This window comes from Rhinolophus sinicus, chromosome 11 (genome assembly GCF_057876585.1).
Source record: "Rhinolophus sinicus isolate RSI-liver-muscle chromosome 11, RSI-T2T, whole genome shotgun sequence".
Lineage (NCBI taxonomy): Eukaryota > Metazoa > Chordata > Mammalia > Chiroptera > Rhinolophidae > Rhinolophus > Rhinolophus sinicus.
The window spans coordinates 11,942,456-11,954,516 of NC_142511.1; the positions used below are offsets into that span (position 1 = coordinate 11,942,456).

Genomic DNA, 12,061 nt, shown 5'->3' on the forward strand with positions numbered 1-12,061 from the left:
CTAGTACATGGAAAACATTATTCAACTTAAAATAGGCTGTTATGTTTCTGTGGAAATTTTCTGTTACACAATTAATAAAGAACATAAGGTATTTCTCTATTCGATTTTTGTTTTAAATGGAGAATGCCACCTCTCAAAGAATTCTTTCTCTTTCTATCCTCACCCGGGCCGAAAAGACATACACAGTACAGCACAGTGATCTGTTCTTAATCCATCTTCTAGTTCATATTCAGTTTCCCATCATGCACTGGATAAACACAGCAGCCTGACATGACGAGAAACCTTCCCTGAAGACTACAGCCCACACTCATCCATCCCTTCACTGAACTCCTATTATACTTATTGTCTGTACCACACAATTAGCACTTTATTATACACTGTCTTGTTCTCTAATTGTCTGTACCACACAATTTAGCACTTTATTACATTCTGTCAGATTCTATAATTGTGTCATGTATTTTTGTCTTGTCTCAACGCCTGGATTATAAGCACCACGGTGGCAGGGACGCTGTTTGGGCCTGCTTTGGCATTCCCCATGGCACTAAACATGGTTCCAGGAACAACAGAGTGGGCCTTTAACAAACACTAGCTGGTTTACTGGTGGGTGGGTGGGTTGGGAGACTGGTTGCTTGATATTCTGATGGGCTTTAAGCAGGCTGAGTTATCTAGACCCTGGAGAAGGAAATACATAGGTGCTGGGTAACAGAACACTTGGTACCATGGTCGTCCCAGCCACTATCCTTTAGTCCAACCTGCTTTGTCACGTGGCGAGTCATTTACTTTTTCTCTACCTAAGTTTTTCTATGTATGTAGAACAGGCGAGCCAAAACATGTGATCAGACAATACCACTTTTTAAATGACATGAAAATCATGCTTTTTATCTGAAGATTTCACATTATAACATTCTCCAATTGGGCGGGCCCTGCCATGGAGAGGAAAGAGGTCATGCTTTGGAATTAGAGATTTCTTACCAGCTGCGTGATCTTCAACAATTTACAATCTCTCTCTCTCTCTCTCTCTCTCTCTCTCTCTCTCTCTCTCTCTCTCTGTCTCTCTCTCTCTCTGTCTCAAATGAAATTCTCATTCCTCATTTCTGAAATTATTGCAATGACTATAAGTATTTGTGATATTGCCACTGAGTGTCCGCAAGTCTTCTGGAATCTTCTCAGTTTTTTCCAATTTCTGCAGATACCATGCCTTAAAGTGTTGAGTACTATTATTATCATAATAAATATAATTATACCTCTGTTTGTCTCACACACTAGGCTGAAGAGTGTCTGCCTGAACGGTGATTCATGGCTTACTTCGCAGAGAACAAAATCAGGTTACACAATTTCTTTGTTTTTCTTGATTGAAGAGTCATTAGCACTTAGTGATCTATCCCATGATATCAGACTTACTTCTAGTAAGTAATAAGAGAAGACATCCCTGATATCTCGCGTTAACACACCCAAGCTTCGTTCTGTCGCTTGTACCTCTGCTATAAACAGGTGAATCAAGCATTGAATTAACCATGTTTCTCTGAAGTTGGGGTGATACACGTAAAATGTTCTGTCCCGGTGTCTTCTGCTTTTCCCCCTTCTGGTCAACAGTTTTGCCATACTGTTTTTGTTTTCATGTGTTTTGGCCTTCATTTTTAACTAGCGGTACACAATAAAATATAACTAGTCAAATAATTGTTCAATATGTTATATCCTTTCAAAACAAGATCAATTAAACTTCTCTCAGAAGTGCTGCTCTAACCCCTCATCTTCTCTACTCCCAAGGACCCAGGGATCCTAGAGAGCTTTGGAGGGCTACTTTGTAGGGTAGAGACACCTTTCAAGCATACTTCCCTCGCTGTGTATGTGCTCCCTGAGTATCCGTTTGGTAAAGATGAGCAGTTTCCTTTTGGGTGTGTCTGCTGAGTGACTTTCCAATGTCTGCCATGTAATAGGCAGAGACAGAGTGCTGGAGATACAAAGATGTATACTACACAGCTAGGAACTCACGCTGAAGGAACCCACAGTCTAACGGGGTGGCAGACATGCCAACAGATAAGTGTGAATAGAGTACATGTGGCCAGACTGCCAGCTGGAGCCTGTTGGGCCCACCACAAATCAACCTTGGCTGATAAATCTAGAGGAGCAGTTGACATGGTTAGGAGTTGATTAGACTGAAGGGAAGTGACTGCTTGAAACCAGTTTTGTGGCAACCTTGGAATGGAAACAATGGTAGGAAGGGGCAGCCTTGGGGTGACAAAATGGGGACGGGGAAGAAAAAATGTCTCCGTCTTCGGTTTCCTGTCTTCGCTCCCTAGACTCATGTGAGAGCCGGTGGAGGGAGATCCTGTAGATAGAGAGGGAAAGGGCTCAGTGAAACACTGCACACAAGTCACGCTGCTTTGGGATCTGGGTGAACAAATATGGCAAAGCAGAAGAAAAGGAGTTTCCCTCCATGAGACACCAGGAGAGAGCAACCTCGAATGGGAGACTGTGACAGTGTCTGAGATGAGACACTGCCCCCCAGTGGCTTTTAGGCAGAAGACACTAACCGGGGGCTCAAAGTAGAAGAGGAGAGAATGGGGGGGGGAGGGGGAGCCATTAGAGGTAACACCATGCCTCCCAGAAAATTGGGGGAGCTTTGGAGGGCGGGGAGGAGGCACAAGTCACTGCAACGTGAGTTATTCCCACTAACATAATAACCAAGACCGTTAGTGCTGCCTCACAGACAAACTTAGGGAAACCATTTCTACAGACCCAAGTTGTGGGAACACAAAAATAGCACTTATTTTCTGGCCACATGATTAAGCTGAGTTATGCCTATAAGAGTTAGTAATGGAACTGAGGTCCGCTGGGTGGAGAGACAAGAGGTCCAAGATAAGTAACAAAAGGAGATTTAGACCCTAACGTTGGGATGGAGGTGGAGACAGTGATGGTGAGAGGGAGTCCAGCCAGGCTTCTCTTTTCCCTAAGAGAACAGGCGTTTGGGCAGAGCTCTGGGATGGAAGACTTTCCAGCAAGACGGAACTAAAGAAAATGGCCCCGAGGCTGCAGACAAACTGGAAGTCAGATGATGAGAGAGAAATGTCCAGAACCAAATTCTAAAAATAACGCTTATCTCTTGAGCTGAACAAAATGAAATTCTATCTACCAGCGCACGGTTAAATAGAATTTGAACAAACAAACAAAACAAAACAAAACACTTCAAACAGTACTGAAGGGCACACTGAACAATAAGTACCTCCCGCCCTCAATCCCGTTTCCCGGAGAAACGGTTGCTAGCTGCTGGCATATTGTAGTGTAAATGCAGAAGTGGTTAAAATATTTCACTATTTCCCTACTTGCTTCAAGTCCCTGGCGAGCTCCCTCCCCCCCACCCCTCCATGAATTTCAATCAATCATTAAAGGGTTAAAGGTTAGATATTACAGCATCTCCAGCATCCCTCCAGCTTTAAGGCCAGCAGCCACCTCTGTTTGCCAATTCTGAACAGGTTATTACACATTTTGAATATCACTGTTATTTTTCCAGAATCTATCTATGCATACACAGGTATACCCCTACATATACCTCTCTTTTTCTTTGAAAACAAATGGAAGAATTCAATAAATACTGTTCTGTACTTAGCAACTTTTTTTAACCCACTTTTAAGTGCATGGCCAAATATTAATTGTACCTTTTTCTTTTGGAGCTAACGTAATTTGGCTACAACTAAGACACCTAAACTGAGAAATGGAGCACAGGGATGAAGAGTGAGACTATGGAATAACTTCTAGGAGCTTTCCAGGAGGCCCAGAAGAACTTGGCCAATGGGACGGTGGGAATGATACTGAATGCTGGATCTCAGTGCGCTAGTCAAGGACAGCGACGCACTGATGGCTTGGGCAGAAGAAAGAAGGAGGGACAGGACCAACAAAATCTCCCCAACTGCCCTTCCAGATGCCATCGGGGCTTCTGCCCCCTGCCACCAGCTGACAGGAGGGGCCCAAGCCTCCTGGAGCCCTGACTATTAGCACTTAATTTCAGCTATTACCCAAAATTGAACCAGCCTTGGGCGGAAGCAAATTAAACTTCAAATTGCACTTACCTCACCGAATTCTTTCTAGGGAGTTTTCCCTTCATTCAAAAGGGACATAAAATGAAAGTTCTTCATAAAAGAGATAAAATACATTTCTCCTAATTGCCCCAACTTTGCCTCACATGCCAAAAGGAAGCAGTTATATTTGTGAGGGAGAAAATACTAAACTAAACTTGAACTAGATTTTTAAGTATCCTCTACATATCAAAAAAGTCAAGACCACTGAGTGTACTTTCTTTTTCTTAAGAAATTCTATTCTTTTTAATTAGTTTCAGGTGTACAAAACAATGTAATAGTTAGACATTTATCATTTACACCCCTCACAAAGTAATAACCTCCCTCCCCCAATCTACTACCCCTCTGACATCACACACAGCCGTTACATTTCCACTGTCTCTATTCCTAATGCTGTACTCCACTTCTTGTGACGATATATATATATAGTTACAATATATAAAATTATAGTTGACATTTATTATTGTTCAGTTTCAGCTTAGGTGTACAGTGCAGTGACCAGGCATCTACACCATCCCTGAAGTGGTCTCCCTAATAAGACAAGTGTCCATCGGATACCCTACAAAATCTTTACAACATTATTGATTATATTTCACAAACTGACTTTCATATACCCATGGCAATCTTGTGGTTACCGATTGTGCTTTCTAATCGCCTCACCTTCGTCCTCATCCCCACTCTCCTCCCATCTAGCAACCCTCAGTTTTTCCTCTCTATCTCTGAGACTGTTTCTGATTAGTTTGTTCGTTTATTCTTTTCTTTAGATTCCACATATAAGTGAGATCATATCGTATTTGTCTTTCTCCGTCTGACTTATTTCACTTAACATAATGTTCTCTAGGTCCAACCATATCATTGCAAATTGTAAGATTTCATTCTTCTCTATGGCTGCGTAATACTCCATTGTATAAATGTACCACAGTTTCTTAATCCAGTCGTCTACCAATGGGCATTTCGGTTGTTTCCATGTCTTGGCTATTGTGTATAGTGCTGCAATAAATATAGGGGTGCATACATTTTTTTCAATTAGAGTTTTGGATTTCTCTGGATAGATATCTAGGACTGGAATTGCTGGGTCATAAGGTAGTTCCACTTTCAGATTTTTGAGATATCTCCATACTGATTTCCATAGTGGCTGCACCAATCTGCAATCCCACCAACAGTGCACAAGGGTTCCTTCTTCTCCACATCCTCTCCAGCACTTGTTTTTTGATTTATTGATGATAGCCATTTTGCCTGGGGTGAGGTAGTATCTCACTGTGGTTTTTATTTGCATTTCTCTAATGATTAGTGAAGTTGAGCATTTTTTCAGACGTCTGTTTGCCATCTGTATGACCTCTCTAAAAAAATGTCCCTTCATGTCCTCTGCCCACTTTTTAATTGGGTTGTTTGTTTTTTTGGAGTTGAGTTGAGTGAGTTTTTTTATAAATCTGAGATATTAACCCCTTATCAGATACATCATTGACAAATATCTTCTCCCATTCAGTAGGATATCTTTTTGTTTTATTGATGGTTTCCTTTGCTGTGAAAAAACTTTTTAGTTTGACATAATCCCATATGTTTAATTTTTCTCTTACTTCCCTTGCCCGAGGGAATATATCAGTAAAAATATTACTCCAGGTAATGTCTGTAAACTTTCTTCCTATAGTTTCTTCTAGGAGTTTTATGGTTTCAGATCTTACATTTAAGTCTTTAATCCACTTTGAATTTATTCTTGTATATGGTGTAAGGAGGTGGTCCAGCTTCATTTTTTTGCATGTGTCTGTCCAGGTTTCCTAGCACCATTTATTGAATAGACTGTCTTTACCCCACTGTAAATTCTTGCTCCATTGTCATAGATTAAATGACCATATAGGCATGGATTTATTTCTAGGCTCTCTATTCTGTTCCATTGATCTGTATCTGTTTTTATGCCAGTACCATGCTGTTTTGATTACTATAGGCTTGTAGTATAATTTGATGTCAGGTATCGTGATACCTCCAGCTTTGTTCTTATTTCTCAAGATTGCCGAGCCTCTCCGGGGTCTTTTATGGTTCCATATAAATTTTAGGATTATATGTTCTATTTCTGTGAAAACTGTCTTTGGTAGTTTGATAGGAATTGCCTTGAATCTGTATATTGCCTTAGGCGGTATGGACATTTTAACGATATTCGAGTGGACTCTTTTTATAGCCATATTTATCTTCAAAACCCAAAGAACCAGTATTTGGTGTGGGAGGGGGACTTAATTTTCCATGTCTAAATTCTGTGTTTCTGTACATCATTTTCTCATTATTTTAATATTGAGACAGAGATTTTTTTTTTAAATGTTAACATTGAAGATGTCGATTGCATAGATTTTGGGGAAAAGGAGGATGGGGAAATGGGATCAGGAAAAGATTATCTAATATTTTTATTTTCACTGATATTTCCAGAAACTTTCAGTTTGGAATGATTTCATTAAAAGAGAAAGCAATTTCTGCAGATAGTCTTCCACCTAGTGGTGAGTTTTTACCTTATTCATAATACAAGCAGCTACTGAGTTAGGGACACATTTTTTCCTCTTTGAGATCCTTGGGGAACCATTTAGAGTATTGTCACAGGTAGAATAGACTCACTTGTGTGCTTCCCAAAGGCCGAATGTTCATGTAGCAATAGCTAATACAGGCTGACCATCCTTCCAAAGGAAGTTTTGCCTCTGTAATTATTTGCATATTGTCAAAGAAGCCCTGCCAAGCAAAATTAATATTAACTCTCTCTTCTGTTTTCCACCTATGTCACCCTCATAATTCCCCCTTTCTAGTAGTCAAACTAGTCCCAAATTTTCAAAGCGTTTTCCAATTATTACAGGATGACAAATTCATGTGTGTCCTCCCCTGGCACTTCAGTCCAGAGATACAATTCAGAAAGAGGGTCTCAACGTCAGGAATGAGACAATAATCTCCAGATTCACTCCACATGAAGAACACCTCCCTTTTTATTCTCAAAGAGACATTGCAGTCCTCTTCCTCCAGTTCCTGTGTCCTCTGTATTCCCTAGTTTCCCATTATGTATGCTGACAGCATCCCTCTTAGCCACCAGGGTCCATACTGTAGCATCAACAACAGTCAACAAGGAGGCACCCACCTCTCCTCCCGTCAGTGCTAAAGTCTATGTTCAGGCCACAGAGCTAGCACACTGCTCTCAGTTATCAACATTCATTCTGCATTCTATACTAGTTCCACTATTTATGGAGGGCCTACCATGTAGTAAGCACTATGTGTCCCAGGGAACAGAACAGACAGATCATGGTCCTCAAGAAACTAATGTGGAGAACTAAACACACTAATAAGCTGTGCTAAGAAGGGAAAGCATGGGGTGCTATGAGGAGGAAGTGTCACCAAGATTAGGAGGGTATGCGAGAGGTAACCTCTTAGGAAGTTTACATTTGAGCCAGGATCTGAAATATGAGTAGATGTCAGCCAGAAAAAGAGCCTCCTGGGCACCTGTAAAACCCTGATCTTGGTAAGGACTTGGGGCTTCTGAGGAACGGAACAAAGGCCAGAATGCTATAAACTAACTCCACTGAAAAAGAAGACAGTACATAATTCCAGGAGGTTCAAAATCTATAGTCACCATACTAGCATTATTCATGATAGCCAAAAAGTGGAAACAACTCAAACGCCCATCAACTGATGAATGCATAAATAAATGTGGTATATCCGTTCTATGAAATATTATTCTGCCATAAAAAGGAACAAAGTGCTGACATATCCTGCAATATGGATAAATCTTGAAAACATTACACTAAGGGGAAGATGCCAGACGTAAAAAAACCACACAATTATGATTCCATTTCAATGAAATGTCCAGAATTGGCAAATCTATCGAAACAGAAAGATTAGCGGTTGCTTAGGGCTAGGCGCAGAGAGGAGGGAGAGAAATGAGAATAACTGAGAATGGGTACACGTTGTTTGGGGGAGAAAGATGATGAAAATGTTCCAAAATTATGGCAATGGTTGCACAAATCTGAATAAAGAGACTGGACCTATTGTACACTTAAAATAGGTGAATTGTTTAGTAAGTGAACTAAATCTCAACAAAGCTGTTATTTTTTAAAAAAAAAAAGTCTGGAGTCACAAATCCCAGGTCAAGAATGTCAAATATGAAAATGCATCTTCTGTTCAATGCCCTCTTTCCTTCGAGCTCCTTCTCCTGAGAAACCAGGATGTGTTCACCAAAGGGCTGAGCAGGGAGACAGCTGAGCTTGACTGTACCACTCTGTTTTCAAAACTCCCTTCCTGTGACCCCAAAGGGTTCTCTGAAACCAAGTTTATGCATAAGAACTTTTTCCCGTCCTCAGATGTCCTCTAGTAGTTGTCACTCAGCCTCAGAAGTTGACCCCTATAAAGGAAGGGTCTTTGTCCTGGGGACCAGCAATCCGTCCAGCTTCTAGTCATGGCCCGATAGCTGGACTTCAATGAAAACATAAACCCCAGCTTTTCTACCAGCCTCACTGACACAGCCACACAGCCAGAATTTCCAGGAGTAATTCTCATACCTGTGACCTGGTTACGTGTTCTTTACACTGAATGGAAAGAACTGAAGGTCAGCTCACCTATGGTTCACAACGGAGGGCAACACGTCAAGATCCAACGGACATTCTTTTTCCTCCACGAATGAGCCCCAATGTAACAGTGTTCGGCTGTCTAAAATCAATTTCCTCTTTTCTGGAGGGCAACCTTACAAGAAGGTGAGGGAACCTTTTTGGGGAGCCACCCTTCACCCGTAGTCAGTTTAGGTGCCTGTGACAGGGTTCCACGTCCTACTCCAAGGATGGTACCTGTGGCCAGTCTGATCAATTGCAATGCACTATATCCCCCAAGATCTTTCCTCTACACCACTGGGTTTCGAACATGAATTGTACTGAGCAAAACATGATATGGAACCCATATATATATATATATATATATATATATATATATATATATATATATATTTTAAGAGGAAGAAGAGTTGAAGGAGTAAATTTCTCCAATCCCACCCCTTGTCCTGCAGGTGGATAGGTACCGTGCTCTGCACTGTGGGAAAAACAAAGAAATAGGACATGGTGCCTGCCTTAAGCACCTCGCAGTAGAGTTAGAGGTCAAGAGATCAAAGCACAAAAAGTTAGTGGTGATGATTTTAAAACACTGGACAACAGTAGAAGAAATGTCACCAGAGCCCTTGCCACTCATCAGCAAAGTGTTAGAGGACCGCAGGCCACCAGCAAGCCATTTGCTGCCTCTCCCTTCTTCTAAGCCCTACTCTTATCTCAGACTTAGCTCAGGTGTCACTTCCGCCAGGAAGACTTTTCTGAAACACTCTCCTGCCTCATCATACACACACACACACACACACACACACACACACACACACACACTCACCCCTCAGCCCAGATTGGCGTCTCCCCTCAGTGTTTCTTAATATCTTTGCACAGGTCTGTCACTGCACTTAGCATATTTTTAAAGATAAATGCCTTTCCCACAATTCACAGCAGAGGTTGTGTTTCCTAAGAGCATGCAGTAGATTCTGTGTTGTGCCCTCCCATTCAAATGAGCTCCATTCAAACTTCCTCATTAATGGTGCAGTGTGGGGCACCACTGCCCCAGGAAGATGGGGCATCCTCTCTCTTTCCATCTCTCATCCTACAGGTGTCAGGCCTGCAGGACAATCTGAAGACCCTCCCTGACTTCTCCATCTCCCTCCCCCAATAACTTTTCCTGCACATCAGATCCGATTTTAGCATCTGCTTCATAGCAAACCCTAACACATTATTATAAGGAATTGCTTTGTACTGCCATATTTATATAAACAGGAGTCTAAACATTTAGTATATTGGTTTGTTGGTTGACAGTGTTAAGCCTAATGACCTATACTTTTTGGGTACTGAAATACTTAATTTGGCATATATATTAAAGTGTGACTTTGAAAACAATTACTAGCATCGTCCCATTAGGATATGAATATTCTTGTTAACATTACAAAACAGGCAGATGTAACTAGGACTCATCCTCTCTTTTTCCTCCCTTTCTTCCTTTTTTGCAGGATGACATAGAGTAGAGATTAAAAGTATCACCTCCCAAACTATTATACTTGAAACCAAATCACAACTCAACCACCCCTGGCTCTATGGCTTTTGGCAAACCCCTTAAGCTCTTTAAACCTCTGTTTCTGGGATGCTGCTTCCTCATCTGTAAAATATGAATTTAAAAAAAAAATAGTACCCACCACATAGGGTTGTTTTATGAATTAATTAACAAATTGATTTCCAGTGCTGTGTGCAATGAAAGAATGATTATAATGGATTTAAAAGCACTTTGCAAACCAGAAAGCCCTTTGTGAAACTTTCTTCTCAATGAAACAGTAAGCTTCAGCCATTGCCTTTTTTTTTGCACGAAAAAAACTCAGCAAGAAAAAAACGGAGGACACGTTTATGGCTGTGCTTTTCTGATTTATTAACATAGTACATGGTATTAGAAAATAAACGTGACATTCCTGCCAGTGGAGATATTTTGGTTAACAATGCTTTTCCCTTTCAAAACTCTTTCAGTTGTTCTCAAGAATACACCAGAAAAGCTTCTGCATGAGTACGTAATCCGCTTTTACTATCGGCTCATCTCTTTTTTTTTTTTTTTTTGCTGTAAATGTCTTTTTTTATTATGCATACTAGGAAAAAACATGGAATATACAAGGTGTGGTCAAAAGATAAGGTGAACCAACTTACATTCCCACTAACAGTGTATAAGGGTTCCTTTTGTTTTCTCCACAGCCTCTCCAACACTTGTTATTATTTGCCTTGTTGATGAGCCATTCTAACAGGTATAAGGTGATATTTCATTGTGGTTTAGATTTGCATTTCCCTAATAGCTAGTGAAGTTGAACATTTTTTCATATATCTGTTGGCTGTTTGTATGTCTTGGGAGAATTTTCTGCTCATGCTCTCTGCCAATTTTTAAATTGGATTGTTTGTCTTTATGTTGTTTTAGTTGTATGAATTCCTTATATATTTTGGATATTAGCCCGTTATTGAGGCATTTGCAAATATCTTCTTCCATGTGGTTGGTTGCCTGTTTGTTTTGTTGATGGTTTCTTTTGCTGTGCAGAAGCTTTTTCTTTTTCTTTTTTTTTCAAATTTATTGGGGTGACAATTGTTAGTAAAATTACATAGATTTCAGGTGTACAATTCTGTATTACATCATCTATAAATCCCATTGTGTGTTCACCACCCAGAGTCAGTTCTCCTTCCATCACCATATTATTTGATCCCCCTTACCCTCATCTCCCACACCCCACCCCCCTTACCCTCTGGTAACCACTACATCTCTCTTTTTAACGAGTGTGCTGGGTTGGGGCAGTGGCAACAGCCTGAGACGCACGTAGTCCCTGGTGGGCAGCACCTTTTCAAACAGCAGCCGGAAGATCAAAGCCCAGAACCACCAAATACCTGTTGTTACACGGCGCCGGCAAAAGGAAAATCAAGAAGCAAAGGCGCCCAGGCTTGCGCAAGCGGGAGGCCAGCCAGAGCTGAAAGGAAGGGAGAAGTGTGGACAGGCGGCAGCCAGGAGCTTGGGAACAGGCGCTCCAGCCCCCGAGGTGCCAGCGCAGCTACTTGCAGCCCTCCCGGAGCGGCGCGGGGCGGCGCGTGGGTGATCCCTCAGCCCACATCCATCAGGTAACCCTAACGGGCGCAAACTCCACGCATGCATAACGTTTTGGGGTGCGGGACACTAGACCCTGCGTGACTTTGCGTGTCCGTGCCGACCCGCGCGCGCCGCGGAAATAGGCGCCGAACTACAGTCCCCAGGGTCCCCGGGCGCGGCGGGCGCGTGGTGGGGGGCCCGGCGGCCTCTGCGGCGATAAAAGCCTGACCCAGCTGAGCCGAGACTCTGCGCGGAGCGGCGGCTGCCACGGCGACGGAGGCGGGCCCGGCCTCTCGGTGAGTGCAGCCCGCCCTGGCGTGGATGGATGGGAGGAGACCGACAGGTCA

General features: G+C 42.1%; 1 protein-coding gene across 5 annotated transcripts in view; it reads left to right on the top strand.

The window, feature by feature from the left end:
- The first annotated feature begins 11,451 nt into the window (after nucleotides 1-11,451).
- Nucleotides 11,452-12,061, top strand: part of NPL (N-acetylneuraminate pyruvate lyase) — a 29,654-nt gene continuing 29,044 nt past the window's right edge. The window contains exons 1-2 of one of the 5 annotated variants that reach the window (XM_074322070.2): nucleotides 11,464-11,746; nucleotides 11,858-12,010. The gene's annotated coding sequence lies outside the window, so the exon portion shown is untranslated. Of the gene's footprint in view, nucleotides 12,011-12,061 lie in introns of all 5 variants that reach the window. The other 4 variants (XM_074322071.2, XM_074322072.2, XM_074322073.2 and 1 more) reach the window with 4 other exon arrangements.